Raw genomic sequence first — 20861 nt, forward strand, 5'->3', positions numbered from 1 at the left:
TTGCAAATGGCAAGATCTCATTCCTTTTGATGGCTGCATAATATTCCGTTGTATATATATACCACATCTTCTTTATCCATTCATCTGTTGATGGACATCTTGGTGGAGATTTTCTTTAATAAACATATAAAAAAATCCATAACAGGCATTCCAAATGTAAATTGCTATTTCCATAGTATTTAAGGGTGAAATACAAGTAGTTTATATGCTGACATAATTTACATGGCAGTTTATACTTTTCATAGCTTTACATATAATCATAGCTTAAAGAAAATTTGTTGTTTTATCCATATTGCCTCATGTGTTATCCTTATTGGTAGGCCTATTTTTTTAAAATTTTCATTGTATAAGGAAGGAAAGCATTTGTGAAGAGGTAAAATAATTCGCCAAAATTCACATAAGACAGAATATTGAAACTGGGTGTATCTAGTTTAGTACTCTGCTATAGAAAGCGTGGTCCATACACTGGAAGCTTTGGCATAATCTTGTTGGAAATGCAAGTCCATACTTCAGATCTGTTGATTCATAATTTGCATTTTAACAAGGTGTCCATGCGATTCTTTTGCATATTAAAGCTTGAGGAGTACTGGTTAAATATCTTGTCATTTTTGTTCTAAAATGTAGATTTTATTATTATTCAGGTATGGTGAGGCCCACAGATCTTGAGACCATTGCCTTTTGATAGTTTGTTTCTCATAGTTCCAAAGAGGAGGCGACATACCTGCCATAGAAGGGACCACACAGGGAAGCACCAGGGTCAGTCAGGAGGCACAGGGAATGAGGGGAAAATGTGGGCAAGAACCATTATTGCTGTTTCCCTGGGAAAAGCAAGGAAGGAAGGATAAGCAGGGTTAGGATTGGCTAATTTAAGTAATGTCACTGGGCTCCCAGTACAGAGGTGTCTCTAGTTGTCTGGTACCTGGCCCTGGGGGGAATAGAGCAGAATAGTGGTTTAGAATATAAGAAAACTATAAAGGAGTTTTGGGTATGAGCTCAGAATTGGTTATTTTGAAATATGAAAGCCATGTTCCAAGGCAAGTCTTTTACTATTTCTAGGAATTAATTTAGCCCTGGGAGGGACAGTCTCTCTAGGGTCAGCCAGGCCCCAAGATGTGAAAGCATCAGAAAAACAGAAAATAAAAAGGGATGATTAATACATTATCACATAGAGTAAGACCCTATCATAATTTAATAAGCAGATTCCACAAAGCTTCATTATGAAAAATACAGAGATGCAGTTATTGCAAGGTTAATAAAAAGACTGAGTGAGCCTGTACAACCATCCCTTGGAATTTCCAGGGGTCTGGCTGGGCAGATTAAATCCATTCAGATTATAGCTACCACTGTGGGCATTGCCTGGAGGTAGCTCTCCACTCTGGTTTATTTCTTTATGCATGGAAATTCTTCTAATTCCAGTGACTGCCAGGGACTTCCAGGGGCCCAGCAGCAATTCCAATATTAACCCCATGAATTGGCATCCGTTTCATTGGCTCAATACTGGAACTTGGGCATAGAAAATACTGAAGGCAGAGAACTTGCCCTCACCTACCTGCTTTTTCCCCTTGCTTCAAGCCTACCAGTCCTCACCAGAAGATAAAAACTAAGAGGTTTTTGGGTCATCCCTATTTGAGGATGTGGGAGAAGAATAGAATGCAATTGCCAGTCACGTTATATCAGAATTAATGAGGATGGGGGAAACTATAGAGTCACATGGCATCAGCTAAAGACAAATAGCAATGTTATCCAGTTTTTGAATACCTACTATTATGCTGGGTACTACACTGATGTTAATCCATTTAGTCTTAACATACAGTTATGAAAATTGAGGCTGGAAGAGATTTAGTAATTTGACCAAAATTATTACATGTTGAAGAGTGTATTAACTATCATGTCCATCTGACTTAAAAGCCCATGCATTTCCTATAGGCCCATCTTTAGTGTCACAAAGTGGATGACAATGCTTAACAGTATGTATTATAAGAACTTTTCTATCCTTATTAAGGAAAATGCTGATCTCTCTGTTCATGGATTCATTATGTTAGCATCAATAAGAGATAGAATAATTTTCCTGATTCCTCTGAAATGGCTAGGGTTTAACTTTTTTTAGATCAGTTTACTTTACTTTTGTCATATTCAAAGCTAAATTATCAAATTTGGAATGTTTCCAGGACTGCCTTTGCTTGGCTTATCTAGGTTGATAAATCATGATATAATTTAGAAATAACATTTAACTCAGGACGAAAGGAATTTCTTGGAGATGTGTAAATATGGGAGAGAGGAGTTTTTGTGTACTGGTAAAGTAATACTTTAAATTTTTATCACTTTAATTGAGATATAAATTATATATAATAAAATTAAACAATTATATATATATGATTTAATAATTTTGACAAATACTGTCATGTATGTTTGTCATATATATGTTTGCTAGGCATAGTGGCTTAAGCTAACATTTATCTTCTAGTATAAAACAGAATCATATATTTTCTATGTAGGTAATTGTAATCAAGATTTTTGTATTACTTAAAACTTACACATTTCCTGTACTTCTAGCATATTTGTTACTCATAAACTCTTAGAACAACTCAGTGCCATGCCAATTTAAATTTTTCATGAAAGGGTTATTTGTGTGGCAGATAAAATGCATTACTATGGAAAAAAAAGTAATAGATTGCAACCACATTTAATAAGTTTTCAAAAAAATATAAAATGTTAATGTAAAGTATGAGTATCTTAGTAAAGCAACATTTAGATATAACACATTAATGTAAGTTGTTCTCAAATTTTAACTTCCATCTTAATTACCTTAGAGGCTTATCAGATTGGTGGGTCTTATCTCCATAGTTTTTCATTCAGCAATTTCCAGATAAGGTTGATATTGCTGGTCATGGGACCATATCTTGAAAGCCAGTTCATTTTTCTTTTTTCTTTTTTTTTAAAGATTTTATTTATTTATTTGAGAGAGAGAGTGAGCAAGAGAGAGAGCATGAGCCAGGAGAGGGGCAGAGAAGCAGACTCCCCACTGAACAGGGAGCCCAATGTGGGACTCGATCCCAAGACTCTGGGATCATGACCTGAGCCAAAGGCAGACACTTAATAAACTGGGCCACCCAGGTGCCCTAGATATTTTTCTTTTTGAGCCATTTAGCAATGTGTCAAAAATGTATTTCTGATGTCTATTATATAAAAAAAATTTGTTAGTATGCTTTCTATCATTTAAAAAAGCTAGAATAAGTAATAAATTACTTCTTTAAAATAGTGACAGGAAATAGGTGAATATAATTTTGTAAAAGAAAAAAACACAAAGTTTAAAATAGGTGATTATAGTTTGTAAAGGAAAAAACAACAACAACAACAACAACAACACAAAGCTCCAAAACAGTCTGTATAGTATTTCAGGATAATCATTCCATTAAAATAATTTCTCAATAAAAAAAGTTTTAGTTCCATGTTTTAGGTCCCTGGGTAGTTCAGTCAGTTAAGTGTCTGCCTTCTACTCAGGTCACGAACCCAGGACCCTGGATCTAGCCTCACATTGCATCAGGCTCCCTGCTCAGCCAGGGAATCTGCTTCTCCCTCTACCACTCCCCCTGCTTGTGCGTGCTTGCTCTCTCTCTCTCACAAATAAATAAATAAAAACTTCAAAAAATGTTTTAATTCCAGAAACACAAATAGTAACATCTACAGGCAATTCAGAATATTATTTGACTATTCATTGTTTATATAACTCTTTTAAAGGAAACTGTTCTCTTCCTTTAAGAAGTCCTAAGGATATATATTTTATTTACTTTGATTCTACTCTCCCTGTCTCAGAACATTCACATTTATACATATTAATTTTTTTCTGTCAATTTTATGAAAAATGTTATCTTGTATCTCATTATATAATTTTTGAACTTTTAGCTTTCTTTAGAAGATTATATACTAGATTAATTGGCATAGAACCTCATGTCTTTCATTTTATTCAGGTATGCTTGAAATAGATGTCTCTAAATAGATAATTGAAGAAATTAATTTTCCTTTTGGGGGTATTTTTCATAACCAGAAATTAATAAAAGCTAGGGTCCAATTTTAATTACATGGAAATTATTTGGAATGAAATCTATAAAGTGATGCCAAAAGCATTGCTATAAAAGAGCGACTTCCTCATTTAAGAACCTGGCATTATCTTTCATTTCCTATGAGATCAAACTCTGCATTCCAGTCGTACTACACTCCTCTTCTTGGAAGCTAGCCTACTGTACTTTCCGCTGTTCAGCAACCTTCTAGACGTGATGGTTTATAAATTCAAATGAATCACCCTTTATCTCTGCAGAACTTGAAGTGTATATCTGCTTTCCTCTCACACATCAAATGTTTGCTTTTCCCCCTCTTCACTTAAAAGTAATTTATTCGTTACTGAAGGATTATTTCCAGGTCCAAAGGCTCCAGGAAGCCTGGCTTTATAATTCCCAACAACATGTTTCTCATCTTGCTAACTTTTCATAGAGATTATTTTATTTAAAATATATTTGGAATCTGGTTATATTGAATATTACAGGTCTTTTATTTGCTTCAAAAATCTTTATTACTACATATGCATATATATTACTGTCAACAAGAGTATTAATTTCTCAAAGTCAAGTATTTTGTGATATGCAGTGTTTGTGTCTTCTGTAGTTCTTAGCAGTTGCCAAAGATTGGAGTCATCCAAAAAACTCAAATTGACTTAGGAATTAGCCTGCTCATGTAAAATGACAGAGGAACTAGAATCATTTGGCTGGGGAAAAATACAATTCTTTAAAATTAAAGTACTCCTGGGCGCCTGGGTGGCTCAGTCGTTAAGCGTCTGCCTTCGGCTCGGGTCATGATCCCAGAGTTCTGGGATCGAGTCCCACATCAGGCTCCCTGCTCAGCGGGAGGCCTGCTTCTCCCTCTCCCACTCCCCCTGCTTGTATTCCTGCTCTCGCTGTCTCTCTCTGTCAAATAAATAAATAAAATCTTTAAAAAAAAAAAAAAATAAATAAATAAAATTAAAGTACTCCTTTGTGTGTTGAAAGGGAATAAAAGAAAATAGACTTAATCAGTGATATGAAACGAGTGATAGGACAAAGAGGATTGGATCTTTGGAAGTCAGAGTTTTTAAAGAGCTTGTAGAAGCTCCTTTGTCAGTTTCTAAAAGTAGGGGATATTTCACCTCCTGAAATTAATTCCATGTAGTTCTTTCTGAGGGGAGGAGTATTTATTAGTGCCCCATCCACAGTGATTACTGAAGGGCCAGTCTGGCTTTATACCACATGACCTTTTTTTGGTCACATGTGGTTGGATCAGTGTGGACACCTGAATCAAGGTCAGTCCAGGTTTTTTTTTTTTTTTTTAAAGACTTATTTATTTATGGGGCACCTGGGTGGCTCAGTCAGTTAAGCATCTGCCTTCGGGTCAGGTCATGATCTCAGGGTCCTGGGATCAAGTCCCATGTCAGGCTCCCTGCTCAGCAGAAGCCTTGCCTCTCTCTGCCCCTCTGCCTGCTGCTCTGCCTACTTGTGAGCGTACTCTCTCTGTCAAATAAATAAAATGTGTTTTTAAAAAAAGACTTATTTATTTATTATACAGAGAGAGATAGAGTGAGGGGAGGGGCAGAAGGAGAGGACAGAGAATCCTCAAGCCGACTCCCCGCTGAGCACAGAGGCTGCCAGGGGGCTGGACCCCAGGACCCTGAGATCATGACCTGAGCCAAAATCAAGAGCCCACCACTCAGCTGAGCCACCCAGGTGCCTCAAGGACAGTTCAGTTTTATGCAGGTAAGCAGGAACAATCTGATTCTATCTCAGAAAATTATATTAAGACACAGTATAAGTGGGAGCCCATGAATGGAACTTGAAATAAGGAAGGTGTCAACCCACTCACCCATTCTGGATATTGAAATTGCAGTTTTGAGAACCCAGATCTTCACTCTACACATAAAAAAAGCAATACTATTTCTATTTGATATACACAATATGAACAACCATATGTCAGCTTGATATGAAAAGCAAAATTTTCTGAGGAAAGATAACATTTCAGTGCATTTTTTTATATTTAGTTATGTAAGTATGTATATATATGCATATATATGCCTATAGATATACATTTTTATAAACTGTAAAGTATTGATAGTAAATTCTGTTTTAAAAATCTTTAGATATATATTGTATATATATATATATATATATTACTCAGATTATGTAACAAATTGAACCTCAAATATCAAATCATATCAAATATGACTTTAATTCATTAAAATTTTTTCTTTTTCTCAAGAAATTTGATGCATTTTAGTGAGGAATTAGATCCATAGTCCCTCACTGACCCTGCTAAAGTTCAGTGCTTCGTATCTGAACCATTTGAAACATCAGTGCGGTAGGCGGGTCTTTCACTGGTTTGGCCTGGAAGAGATTCAGGACATTCATTGGTCAGAATTAGTTACATGGGCCCAACTAACTATCAAATGTCTGAAAACTTGGAAGTTTTTGTTTGTTTGTTTTGTTTTGTTTTTTAATATGAAAGAACATGGAGGGGCACCTGGGTGGCTCAGTCGATTAAGCGTCTGCCTTTGGCTCAGGTCATGATCCCGGGGTCCTGAGCTTGAGCCCTGCATTGGGCTCCCTGTTCAGTGGGCAGTGGGGAGTCTGCTTCTCCCTCTTCCCCTGCCCTTGCCCCTGCTCATGCTCTCTCTCTCTCAAATAAAAAATAAAATCTTTAAAAATAAAAAAGAAAGAAAAGGAAGAACATGGAATAGTTTTTGAGCTGACTGTCTCACACTATATCCCGCTTTGGCTTCTGCGGGGTTGGAAATTTTTGTCCTAACAAGAGAGTTAAAACTTAAGCAAGCAACTCTGCAAGGGTTCCATGGGATGCTGCCAGGGCCCTTTGGAGTTCTTGAGCCTATAGAGACTTGTAGGTGAGAAGAGGGTCACAATACTGGCAAAGGCAATTGATGCTGGTTATTAAGAGAGGTCAGGCTCTTTTTACAAAATGGAGGTTATGGATACATGTGAAACTTCAGTGATTTTGTAGGTAGCTCCTGGTACTCCTTTGCCCCAGTGTAATTATGAATGGGCACATGCAACTGCAACCTGAGAAATTTGCAATAATGAAATGTCCCTAGAGATGAAGGTTTTGTTTACCATCAGGTAAGCTACCAAGACCTATCCAGGTGATAGCTGAGGGGCAGAGGGGGAAAAATTATTCTAACACTTGATAAATGGTAAGGAAGACTTTCTTCAAGTCTGTTGCAACAGGGGAGAGAGATTAATTGCAACTCCAAATATAGCAAAGACAGCTGGGGATTTATAGCCAAGGAAGAGAATAAGGAGGGTCAATAGATGGAATATTACTACAGGAGATATCAAAGGTAGGGTGATTTTTGCTAAAGCAACAGCAGGGTTCTTGCTGAAAGCAGGTCAGGGACTTATACATCAAAGGTAACAGATGAGGAACTTGATCAGATATCAAGGGTGATAGATAACCAAGGGTGCCTTCGCAGGATTCTTGACTAAAGCTAGACTTGACAAGGATAGAAACAGAAGCCCATGTTTGATGCTTCGTTAGGAAGAGTTTTCAGAGCTTAACTAAGTCTGCTCAAGGAGAGAGACTTTTTCAATGGATAGTGGAGCAGGGAGAGGACAAACATCAATTGTAGTTTTGAAATACATCGCAGTGATAGGGGAGATGTAGTCAATCTCACTAACCTCCCTCTTCTGATATTCCTTTTAGGAAGCGAGGCCAATGAGATCATTCCCATACATGTGTGGATAACCTGTGTAGTACCCTGGATGGGCTCTGGCAGTTAGGAAAATGTGCCCTTTAGATCTTTTAATACATGGAGTGCCAATGTCTGATGACCTGAGGTGCTCTCCTCTGAAATGCATCACTGCATTTCTGCTTCTTTAATGTTTCCCATGGGCTGCTACAAGTGAGTGACTGAGTGTAACAGGGAAAACTAAGGCAGCCCTATTCCTGGGAGAGGCAGGATTGCTCCGATGGGCAACTTTGGTTCGATAACTTCTGGTCAGTCTTGTCGGACTTTCTTAGACTGCAGTGTGATTTAAGATTCTTCCACCCAATCTTTCTCCTTTCCCTCTTCTTCACAATGGTCAGAACTACATTGTGGTCTGATGTCTGATGTCTCCACAAACTTCTGACTGCTTCTGCCTCATTTTTCTCCCAAGCATTTCCCCTGACAAAATGCTTGTGTAACAGATCTCATCCTGGTATCATTAGAATGTGATATAGAAACCAGTGAAATTGTAGAAGGCTATTTTGTGATCTAGTATCTTTCTGAAATTCTTTGAGTCCTAGTAAGGTTGTCAAACTGACTTTTAGGCTAGTTTTTTTTTATTGTAAACCAGCAAAGGAGCCAATATATGTTTACAGGCTTTCATGGAGCAAAATCAAGACATCACTATGAACAAACACGAGCACAGACAGAAAAAAAAAGTTTCTGGAAAGGATTCCGTATTTGCACAGATGATAAAATTGATGCTTAAAATTAGTTTTCCCTAAATTGTTAATTGGTAGGTGAACCCAAACTGATACTTGGGTTGAACATGGCATATATTAAATATTATATCAGGTAGACACAGGTAAATACCAGCATAAATAATTACATAAGGTGTTCTCCAGAATTTGGATATTACTATGGATTCCAGAAGTAGACAAGGTAGTCTAAATCGTTGTAGGTAAGAAAGCAGGAATGAAAGATTGCCAACTGGAGCTGAAGAAGCACTGAGAAGTCAAAACCCACAAAACTGATAAGGGAGACTATCCTTTTTCACAGCCATGACCTATTTCTAATTATAGTTATTCTTTTTATAATACTTACTTTTCTTTTAAATGGCGCCCTTTATATTTAACCACATGTTCAAATATTATCTATTTCCAAGCCTCGCATCTATTGGAAATTTAGTTCTGATTATTTTACTATATTTAAAACTAATCTATATGATGAACGTGCTCCATATTTCACATGTCACATAATATACAAATTAGAAGTCCAATGCTATTTACATGGCATCCAGTCTAGTTTCAGTTTTGTTGATCAGGAAAAATATTGAATACTTGAGAAATTTGAGAAATGGTAGAATACATCTAATGTCTAGTAGACTATGATACATTATCTTTTTGAAATGAATAGAAATGATTCTTAAACTCTGTCTTAAAATTTATTTTAATTTTTTTCAGTGTATGAAGCCTACTTGCAGCTTTTATTTATTTTATTCTTTTCTTTTATTTATTTTAATTCCAGTGTATACCATGTGATTTACTTGCAGCTTTTTTATTTATTTTTTTTTTGCGGCTTTTAAAGGTAACACTATGAATGCGAAGTCAGTGTTTATGAAGCTGTATGCCCAGTAATTACTGGTAGTGTTTTGGAGGAAAAATTATATAAGTTTGACAATTTTTTTTATTTTTAAAACTATTTATTGAAATATAGTATGCATGTAGAGAAACATAAGTAAGTATAATGTTTAATGGATGTCATTACAAATTGAAGACACCTGACCATCAGCACCCAGGTGAAGAAACAGAACACTACTGGCAATCTCATCTCCCTTCCAATCACTGTTCACACCAAGGATAGAACAAAATGGGCATCCCAAACCCATAAATTATTTTCACCTGTTTTGTACTTTATTATATAAATGGGATCAAAGAAGAGGGGAGGAGCAGGAGAAAGCAGCTATAAAAATGCTCTTTGAACTAAAAAGTCATTCTAGCAAGATTGAAGAATACAGAGTCAGTAGAATTAACTGTTTTTATATACTGTCATGAACAGTAGGAAACTGAAATTAAAACTCATACTTTGTAAAGACTAAATTTTATTGTATGTGATTATACCTCAATGAACTTGAAATAGAAATAAAACCTGTAAATTCTCAGTTAATTGGCTTTGAAGTTAAACAGATTCTGCCTCTGTTACTTATTGGAAATTTTAATATAATGTTTTATAAATTTAATTTCCTTAACTGAAAATAGGGTTTAACAAAATATTACTTGTGACTGTCTCATAAATATGCTGGGATAAATATACATTGGCTGTTTGTGGGCACATCACATACATGAAATAAATATTAATTGTCTTTTATATTTTATATAGATATTTTGCATGGCTCCCTATAGTGGCTTTAAAGTTTCTTAATCAGAAATGTATCTCATTCAGTTTTCTTGGCTATAACATAAAGTGTGAATCTTATTATAATGCAGTGAGGGGAAGACCAAACTACCCTAACCTCAACTTCACATTCTTCAGAATCAGTCTTGGGAAAACATAGACCTTACAGTTATAGTTTATCCCCAGTCGAGCACTTATCTAGAATAGGAAAATCACACAAGGCTTCACCTCTCATTCGGACTTCATTAGATCTCTTTTTCCTATTCTAAGGAGTGAGATATCTGTATGTCATTGTTGTCTTCAGCTGCTTGATTCTTCTTTTATTAAATTTAAGTTTAATGCAACTAAATACTTCAGTTGCTAAATCTATCTCAGTTTAACAAAATTGAAAGGAACTTTAAGCCATATATTTTTTAACCTTTTCCCAAAAGATAGTTTGAATTATATCAACATAATACAGTGTTCATTAAACATGGTTTGTAAAGTTTTCTTGCAGTATATATACTGAATCATAGCTAATAGTAGTAGAAAAAAAATGGGTAACTCATGAAATTTGCTTTCTTGACCTTTTATTGCTAAAGTTTTTAGAAACAGATTCTGCCTTATTACTGGCCAGGAGTCAGTGGCTAATATTTGTAAATTTTTTGTGTATTTGAATTCTCCCCAAATTATCTCACTCCCAGACATTTGGTTTATCACCTGCAAAAATACATTCGTCAGCAGTCTTTGTAAAAGTCTTATTTGTGTAAACTGTAATTACAGAACACGTATAATAATTTTAAAAAAATTCCTGCTATTAACAAATTGTTAATACTATTTTCATGAATATTTGTTATCACAAAGATTAAAAGATTCCCATCATAAGGGGTTTCAGACATAACATACACACTTTAGAGAATGTAGGATGTTTAGAAATTTTTGTTCTAAATAACATTAAAAAATTTTCCTAACTGGAGGTGTGCTTCATATCATTAGGCAAGAATAATCTAATCCTTTCTTTCTAAATTGGTAATACATTTGATAGTTAATACTGTATAATGTTATAATTAATTTATAACTTTAAAAATATTAGACCCTTCTGGGAAATTTTGAGATACTTTACAATTATTAATTAAGATTTGGTTCTGCTTGAATTAAATTCCACTGGTGTGTTGAAAATAAAATTTAAAAAGAGAATAAGCTTTTACTTAAAAAATTTGATTATGCTAATATGGGTAAGTAGTAGTAATGAAAGTTTTGGTATACTTGTAATTAGATTTTAATCATATGGATTCATTTTACTTGCTCTCCAAATAAATCCTCTAATGGCATGTTTTCTCCTTAGAGTGTAGTCTTTGTATTAAACTTTCTTCAAGATGAATAAATCTCATAATTAAGTGAATTTAATAATCAGCTCTGATTGAATACATTAAAATGAATGTACTTTTAATACTTAGGTAATTAAGATATGTACATTTCCTGCATTGGTACGAAGAACAGATCTGCTTTTACATACTACAGAACAAACAGTATAGTGGCACATTCATTTCTTGGATCTCAGGGAAATTAGGGGAAGGTCTACCTTTTGATTTTTTATTCTTCACCTATATGTCCATAAATATGTACTACCTATGATTTTGAATCATGAAGAAAAATAAATTCTCACTCCAAAAGAGTCAATAATGGGAATTTTCTCTAATAAATAAGGGTAAATACCCTGGATATTTTCTAGTCTTGAACTTTTTTATGCAGACATTTAAAATTTTCTAACTAAATCTTTTCTATATCTAGTTTATAGTGCTGAATGGTATGGATTATTTATATAGGTGCTTAGGGAATTAAGTGGGAAATCAAAATGAATTTCATTGTGTTTGATTCAATTTGTTAATAAATATTGCATTTCATTTGCAGAATACAAAGTGACAAAATATACATTTAAATATCACCTATCTATATCTGTCTATTTTTCTATTTGCATCATCATCTGTCCATTCTTTTATCTATCCATTCATTCATCTTCTATTTTGTGTAAATTCTGAGGGAGAAAGTCTTACAGTGCATATCAATCTTGGTCTAGACAGGAAAGAGAAAACATGCAGTACTTTATTTATTTATTTATTTTTTAAAAAGATTTTTTATTTGTTTATTTGACAGAGAGAGACATAGCGAGAGCAGGAACACAAGCAGGGGGAGTGGGAGAGGGAGAAGCAGGCTTCCTGCTGAGCAGGGAGCCCGATGTGGGACTCGATCCCAGGACCCTGGGATCATGACCTGAGCCGAAGGCAGACGCTTAACGACTGAGCCACCCAGGCGCCCAACATGCAGTACTTTAAACAGAGAAACACTAAAGGATTATTAAGCTTTGATAGGAGAGTAACAATTAAAATGGAAAGAGAACTCTGAAAAATACCCTGGGGATTAAGAGTACACCTACTTTGGTCAGCACTGAGAAATAGTATAGAATTGTTGAATCATTATATTGTACACCTGAAACTAATTATACTTCCGTTAAAAAATAAAAATAACAGATACTTTAAGGCTGAAGGAGGGGACCTGGGAATGGACAAGAGGGGGATTTCAAACCTTCTTAAAGAAGTTGTGGTTGCAGCCCACTGGGTTACAGAGAAGATTACTGGGTAGTTCAGTAGTTCTACTCCATAGTCATCAGGCAAGACTGGAACAATCCCCTGTGGCATATATCAAAGGAGGCTGGCAAGCAGGCATTTGAAGGGAGTCAGGTCACTGTTACAAGTACTGCCAGAACTAAGAGCTGGAAAAGCATCCCTAGGCAGGAAGCTAGTGTCCTGTGTGTGGTTTGGGCAGGCTGATGGGCAGGACAAATGTTGGGTGGCTGGCTCTCCTTGGAATGTTTCAGTGATTAAAATAGATGATTACATGGTTTTCTAATATCTTCTGAGAAGTTATATTCTTCAAAGGAATGTGTATTTCTAAACCATATAAACCTAATGGCAGTTCTTATTTGTGTCTAAAAATAGACTGATGGTGGCTGTAGTTACCTGAATTGAAAACATGAAATTGTCTTTGAAGTCACCTCATAAATAACAAATATGGCTCAGATATTGTCTTAACTAAGTTAATATGAATATGTAAATTGTTGTTACAGTTGAGAAACATTCTTTTATTCAATAAACTTAAGATAGGTTCTTTTGAACCCTCTTTTAACCTGTCTTGTCCTTGGGCCTTTGGCCTGCCTAGTTCATTTGTGACAACAATTCTGCTAAGTCAGTTTAAAAAGAATCCTTTACCAAAAAAAAAAAAAAAAAAAAAAAAGTAAATAATAGTATATAGTGGTGGCAAAAGTTATACAGGTGAAATATGGTATATAAATGCCTGAAGTATTAACACACTAGATAAAATTGTAATTATGAGCCTACTAGTAAAATCCAAAATCCTTTGTAGGCCACAAAGTGGCTTTCATAATCCAGTGCACCCTTCCTATTGTGAGTTCACCCATGATTCCCCAATACCCACTCAATATTCAAGCCACAGAACTTCTTTCTTATTGAACGTGGTATGTAGCTTTATGCATTCCTGTCTTTGTTATTGCTGTTTCCTCTGTCTGGCCTGGCTGTGTGGCAGATCCAGTGGATTGCTTCTTTCCATATCTATTTCAACATGTTGTTGAAGGAGGTGATTGAGAAGATGTAACTTCCAGTTGACATGCAAGCTATACCCAAGCAATCAGAGGCTCCTCCTCTGTCCTTGGATGTATGCTCTGCCTACTGTTCCCACAGTGGAAACCGTTTTCAAGGACATAGTCTTGAGAGAGCAATGTGTTGTTGAGACCATCTGGACAGTGTACGTGACTGAACCTTTAGAAGGCCTCTATATAAACTTTAAAGATTTTGGCGGATGGATGTGGAGATCTATTTGTCTTAAGGCTACCTGAGAGGTAGGCTTAATTTACCTGTTTGTAGATTCCTTTGCTTTCTAAATTTTTCTAAATTGCCACCTGCCACAAAAAATAAAAAAGGAAAGAAAGAAAAGACAGAATCCTTTACGCTGAATATCTGATCAAATTCCTGATCATTACCCTTGAAACCTCATCATCCTGGCCTGCCTTCAGCAAGAGTTTTGTTAAGTTGGTTTAACAAGAATCTCCCTATCCTTGACGTTCCTTCTTAGTAATTTTCTACCTGTTGACCTCACACTCTGCACCGTTGGCTGTAAATCCCTACTTTTCCTTGTTGTATTAGTCATTGAGCCTGTTCTTTCTCACACAGTGTAATATTCTTGACACCCATCACGATAGGCCTGAATAAGTCTTCTTTACCAATACTAACAAGTGTCAGAATAATTTTTTCTTCAACACAGTTCAGATGTTTTTACTGAATTAACAAAATAGTCATTTCAATTAATCTTCAATATTCACCTTATGGTAAGATATTGATTTGAAATATGCTATCCATATTCAGTTAAAGTTAATAAACTTCAAGATCATTGGGTAAACTGGGGACATAATTATATTTCATCTCCATCAGCAATTTGGTATTTATTCAAAAGCTCGTAATTTTCTGTAATTAATAATATGCAGATGAGTAGTTGGCAGTAATTTAGTTAAGCTGTACAAAAAAAATCTATGTTGAATGGGTTGTTTTATTCATTGTTTATAGTAAGATCACCTTACAAGTCTGGGATTTTAGTTACTATTAGATTAATGTCATTACATGATCTAATAGCAATGTCGTAAGTTACTTTAGAATGTTGAATGACATGGGCATGACTGCGTTTGAGGCATATTATCATTACATGGGTATTTATGTGTGCCCTTTTTAATTAATTTTAATAATGTTTTTATTTTAGTTTTAGAGCTATAAAAAAGTAGTAAAGATACTACACAGAGATCCCATATGCCCCTCACCGAGTTTCCCTTAATTTTTCTTGTATTAATATAGTAAAATTGTCACAATTCATGAATCATGTATCAGTATATATTATTATTAACTAAAGTCTATATTTTTTTTCAGATTTCCTTTTATTTTACCTGATTTTTTTGCTGTTTCATAACCTCTTCCAGAATACTGTATTATGTTAATTCATCATGCTTCCTTAGTTTCTCTTGGTTGGAATAGTTTCTCAGGCTTTCTTGTTTTTGGTAACTTTGAGAGTTTTTAGGAGTACTGATCAGGTATTTTGTAGATTGTTCCTTAGTTGAGATTGATTTGATGTTTTCCTCAGACTGATATTTTAGGGTTCAAAGACAACAGAATTAAAGTGACATTCTCACCATATTGTTTCAAATTTACCTATTATCTATATGACATCACTTTTAGTGTTCATCTTCAATACTTGACTGAAGTAGTGTTTATCAGATTTCTTTACTGTGAAGTTCCCCCCCTCAACATTCCAAGCCCTACTCTTTGGAAGGAAGTTGGTGTACACAACCTACATTTAAGGAGGGAAGACTCATGCTCCACCCTCTTCAGGGTAGAATATCTGCATACAGTAGTTAGAATTCATTTGCATGATAAATTTGGCTCTTCTTTCTCCCTCTCTCTGTCTCTATGCCTGTTTCTTTCTTTCTTTGTTCGTCAATATGGATTCATAGATACTTATTTTATACTTTGGATTATAATATAATTAATTTTTCTTCATATTGTTTCAGCTTTAGCCATTGGGAGATCTTTCAGTTGACTCCTCTGTGTCTTTAACATAACCACATCATTATGCTTTTTTTTTTTTTTTAGTTACACCTTTACTTTCTAGCATTATAAGATGTTCTAGACTTATCTTGTGTACTTCCTACCCCAGTCCTAGAATCAGTCATTTCACCAGGGACTCCTGGTTTCACTTATGGAGAATGGTATTAGAAACCAGGACCCGAGTTCTGTGTTCTTTGCTACTGGGGTAACTTTGCTTCTAGGCATTCCTAACTGACTGAGCAAGAAAACACATGTGTATATAATAACTTCAGTATACAGACAGTCCCTGACTTATGATGGTTTGACTTACAGTTTTTCAACTTTATGATGATGCAAAAGTAATACGCTTTCAGTGGAGATGTACTTTGAATTTTGATCTGTTTTCCCAAGCTAGTGATATGGTGTACTGTACTATCTCATGATGTTGGGTGGTTCCAGCAAGCCATAGATCTCAGTCAGCCATGCCATCATGGGGGTAAACATCTGATATACTGACAACCATTCTGTATCCATACAAGCATTCTGTTTTTTCACTTTCAGTACAGTACTTAATAAATTAGATATTTAACACTTTATTATAAAATAGACTTTGTGTTAGATGGTTTTGCCCAACTGTAAACTAATATAAGTGTTCCAAGCAGGTATAAGTATTCTGAGTATGTTTAAGTAAAGCAAGGCTAAGCTATGGTGTTCGTTAGGTTAGGTGTATTAAATGTATTTTTAACTTACAATATTTTCAACTTATGATAAATTTATCAGGATGTGACCCTGTCCTAAGTCGAGAAAAATCTCTGTACACATAACTAAAAATATTTCTCTTGATATTCATCTTATATTAAACTAAATGAGTTTTTTGCTGATATATCCAACTCTAATCCATTATATGGATGATCAGCCCTCTCCCCTTGTTATCTGTAATATCCAACTCAAATAATGAGAAACTAGGACCTTACTATCTACTACCTATTTACTTAATTTTTCAATTCTAATATATATGTATGGCAATATCAGAATTGTTAAACCCTATTATCATGGGGAAGAACTTTATCAAATAGAGTATACCGCTTCTGCATAGTTCCCTTTGCCTGTGGTCTTACAGACTATTCATTTCAAAGTTACTTAGTTTAGCCGTTTTTTCTTCTATCTTCTTCAGTGAGATTGTTTCATACATTTATAATATAGTGGATTCTTTTGTCACAGTCTGCATTCTATCCTAGAATTATCTGCTTTCTAAATGTTTTTAAAATTTGCATATGTTAAGGTTAAAATTTTCATAATGTCATGTATCCACCATTGAAGTACCATTTAGGATAGTTTTACTGCCCTAAAAAATCTCCTGGGCTTCACCTATTCAACTCTCACCCCTCTTCTGAACTGTTGGCAACCACCGGAATATGTTTTATGTTTTTAGTTTTGCCTTTTCTAGGATGTCGTATAGTTGGCCTTATGCAGTATGTGGACTTTCAGAATGACTTCTTCCTTTCAGATAGAAATATTCACCTGAGATTCATCCATGTTTTTCTGTTCCTTGATAACTCCGGCTCTTTTTGCTTCTCAATAATTTCCCATGATATGGTGATCATAACTGGTTTATCTGTTCACCTATTGAATAGGATCTTGGTTCATATGAGTTTTTGACAGTTATGAATAAAGCTCTATAAACATTCATGGGCAGTTTTATATGGATATAAGTTTTCAAATCAGTTGAGTAAATGTCTTGGTTCATGTAAGTACCTGTTCCGAATATATTTTAAAAATATGACCAAAAGGAATGGGAGGTTCTCATTGATATATCAAGCACTATACTGTTAGGTAATAAAGAAGATATTTTTGGGTGGGGGAAGAAACTGAAATCATGGTCCTGGGTCATACAGAAATATTAGTGGGGAAAAATAAATTGGGATTGTTTTATGTTCTTGTCATGCTTCTGAAATTTCAAAATATCACTGCATTTTTCATTCTCTGTAGAAAAAATTTAATCCAGAGTGGTTTGTAGAAAATATAACAAATATTAAATCCTTGGTTACTATGAAAGAGCATTATTTATAAATTAGTTTTTATTTGAATGAAATTAATAAATATATAATGTAATGCTAAAGCAAAATATAAATGGTGTTTAAGAAACTGTAAATTCGGGAATGACAGCTTGATGTAGAATTCAATATTTTTTTTCAGGTGTTACCTGATTGAGCAATTATGTTCTTTACTAAAACATTTGTTAAATTAAATGCTTTATTCTTAATTTTGTTGATACTAATATTCAGAGTAGACTTTCATTTAGAGAAAAAATAAAGTGAGAAACTACACTTACATGACAAGAAGTGCAAATAATTCCTACTATTAAATTATTAAAGTATACTAAAGTAAGTTGTCTTGAAAATGCAATGCATCCCAGGCCCAGGAAAGTTATCATGGGCATGTTATATTGAGCTTTATGGAACTGGTATTAACTCTTGTAGCTTATCTAATGGAGACATTTTTCTAATAGTTTTATAATATATCAATGAGTGGATATAGATGGAAAAAGACTTGATATGACAGAATTTCTTGAGTTAGCTTGATTGTAAGATTTTTGAAATGGTCTTTATATTTAAAGATCATAATTTGGTAAAGCATAGCTTGCAAAAGTACAAATTATCTGAACAAAATTAAAGTGAGGATAAATTTCTATAGGCATTTTTCTGAAATTATAATGATACATGGAAGTGATTTTTCTGCATAAATATAATTTCTTCATATGCAAAATATTTGGGGGCACTTTACTGTTACAGTTGAAATTTATCTAAAATGAATTATGTATCTCCATGACTACATAGACATAGCATTTAGAATATTTTATTGATGACTTTGTCTCTCCATCATAAACATTAGTTACTGAACAGGTCTCTGAAACAAGGATGCCCATGGCAATCCCATGGACTCTGCAGTCATCAATAATGGGCTCTACTTTTATGGACTTTGTGTAGCCTATCAGTTTCATTTTTCACATTCTTTCTCTTCTAAATTTTGCTGGTTTCAGAATTTTGGCTTCTTATAATTTGCTTCACTTTACACATAATTATCAAGTGAATGTGCTTCAATTTTTTACACATCAGTTTGGAGGCTGTGCTCTAGGTAGTTAATCTGAAAAAGGCGTAAATCTGAAAAACAGAGCAAATAAGGCATTGTAGGCACCCATTATGAAACTCATAAATGACATCTTACAAATCAGGTTTCAGTCTTTCAGGGATAAATGTTGGTAGCAGTTTTAGTCAGTATATAGAATCTGGTAAACCAGAAGACTTGAGTTTAGTTCCTTTTTTCTTTCTTAAGAAATGCATACTTTCAGATATTTTAGAAAATTAATATTTTTTCATAGGAATTTTTGCAACTCATGCAGTATTTCCCTGACTTCATGTTTAGAAGAAATTTCATTTGGAAAGTTTATCACTCATTTTATTATTCTGCTAGTATTTAATGCTGACCGATCCTTGAACTCTGGGTGACTATGATTAATGCAGCTAGTTCATGTATTAAAAGTTCTAAAAAATGACACTTTTATTCTCTAAATGGCACTATTGATTAAACTGGATCATTTATTTTTATTTTATTTATTTATCACATAGCCAGGATTAACATGCTGCACTTGGTTTCTGAGTTTAGGTTGCTCCTAACAGATTATTCTCTCTTAAAGCTAGCTGGTGTTTGCCAAAGAAAGTCATGCTCCCAAGAATGTATATTAAAAATAATTCCTAAATCAAAATCTAAAAGATGAAAGCAAAATATGAGCCATCGCTATTTTATCATCTAAGTGAGGTCCCTGGCAAGATTCAGTTCAAGCATCATGTCTCCTAACAAATTTTCCCCCATTTCCTTGAATGGGTCCTTCACCTGTAGTCCCATAGCTCCTTCTTTCAGCTTTTTTCCCTACTTTATTTTAATTTTCTTGTTTTCTTCTTACTATATTTTACTTTTACTTGTCTGTCTTCCCCTTACTACCTTTTAAGATTTTTACAGGCAGCGTCTTTACATCTTCATATTTCTAGCCACTGGTCTAATGCCTCCCTCATAGTGAGCTCTTATAGTAAACATCTTTTGTCTGAAGTTCAGATGATCAGATTTATGATTTTAGCAAGTCTTTATGTTGTCTCTCAGTGAGCTCCTATTACAGAAAGATGAAAAATACACACAGAAGAAAATATAATGTAAATAAGCTAGAGATGCAGATTTCATAGATAACAAGTAATTAATGTAAATAATATGTAGTATCCAAGCAAAACTTATGGAATATAATGTCCATTTACTTGTTTTCTCCATGTCTCATCAAAAAAAAAATTCTAAGTGCAAAATGAGAATATGGCCAAGAGCTCAATTACTATTGAAATTAGTGATAATCTAATATTTCAATAAATTTTTCTTATTTTTGCAAAATGAATATAAAGCCAAAGCCATTTTATTGTTATAGAAGCTATAGAATATAAAGATGATGCATTTTTAGGGGAATTAACAGAGAAAAGAACTAAATTCTGTCATCTTGATTTGGGGAATACATAGTGGAAGGCTAAAGCAAAATATAAATAGCATTTAAGACACTTTGTGTTTTAGAAATTCTGTTTTTTTCTTATCTAATAGTTAAGTCCTCAGGACTCATTTTGGGTACAGTTTCTGTGGGCACATGGGCTAAGAAATGGGCAGTAAACTGACCCTTTATCCCGGGCACTGAAAATAGTTTGATAGATTGTGGTGAATGAAACATTTTCATGTTTGTTTATTAATTATATTTCCTTTTGCATAAATTATCTGTACACGTCACTTGCCTTTTTTTTCTATTGAATCAGTGTTTTCTTATCAGCTTAAGTAACACAAACCTTAAACATTTTATATTAGTATATATTGCTGGTTTTTATTTTTAATTTAATATTCATGTTTCTGAATAATTTTATTAATACTTGTCATTAAAGTTTGTGGAACTTGGGACAATAATTTTGTTGTATTGTTTAATATTTTGTGAATCACTTGAGCTGATATGTCCCTGGATTAAATACTAGAAAATTAGTTATCTTAATTATCATAGCATTAACATATTTTTGCTCTTTAGTTAGACTTTA

The 20861-nt window shown here is 34.2% G+C and overlaps 1 pseudogene; it reads right to left on the reverse strand.

Moving 5' to 3' along the window:
- Nucleotides 1-1922: 1922 nt before the first annotated feature.
- On the reverse strand, nt 1923-2033 carry LOC123323746 (annotated as a pseudogene).
- Nucleotides 2034-20861: the final 18828 nt, after the last annotated feature.

The sequence above is a fragment of the Neomonachus schauinslandi genome, unplaced genomic scaffold, assembly GCF_002201575.2.
Source record: "Neomonachus schauinslandi unplaced genomic scaffold, ASM220157v2 HiC_scaffold_636, whole genome shotgun sequence".
Classification (NCBI taxonomy): domain Eukaryota; kingdom Metazoa; phylum Chordata; class Mammalia; order Carnivora; family Phocidae; genus Neomonachus; species Neomonachus schauinslandi.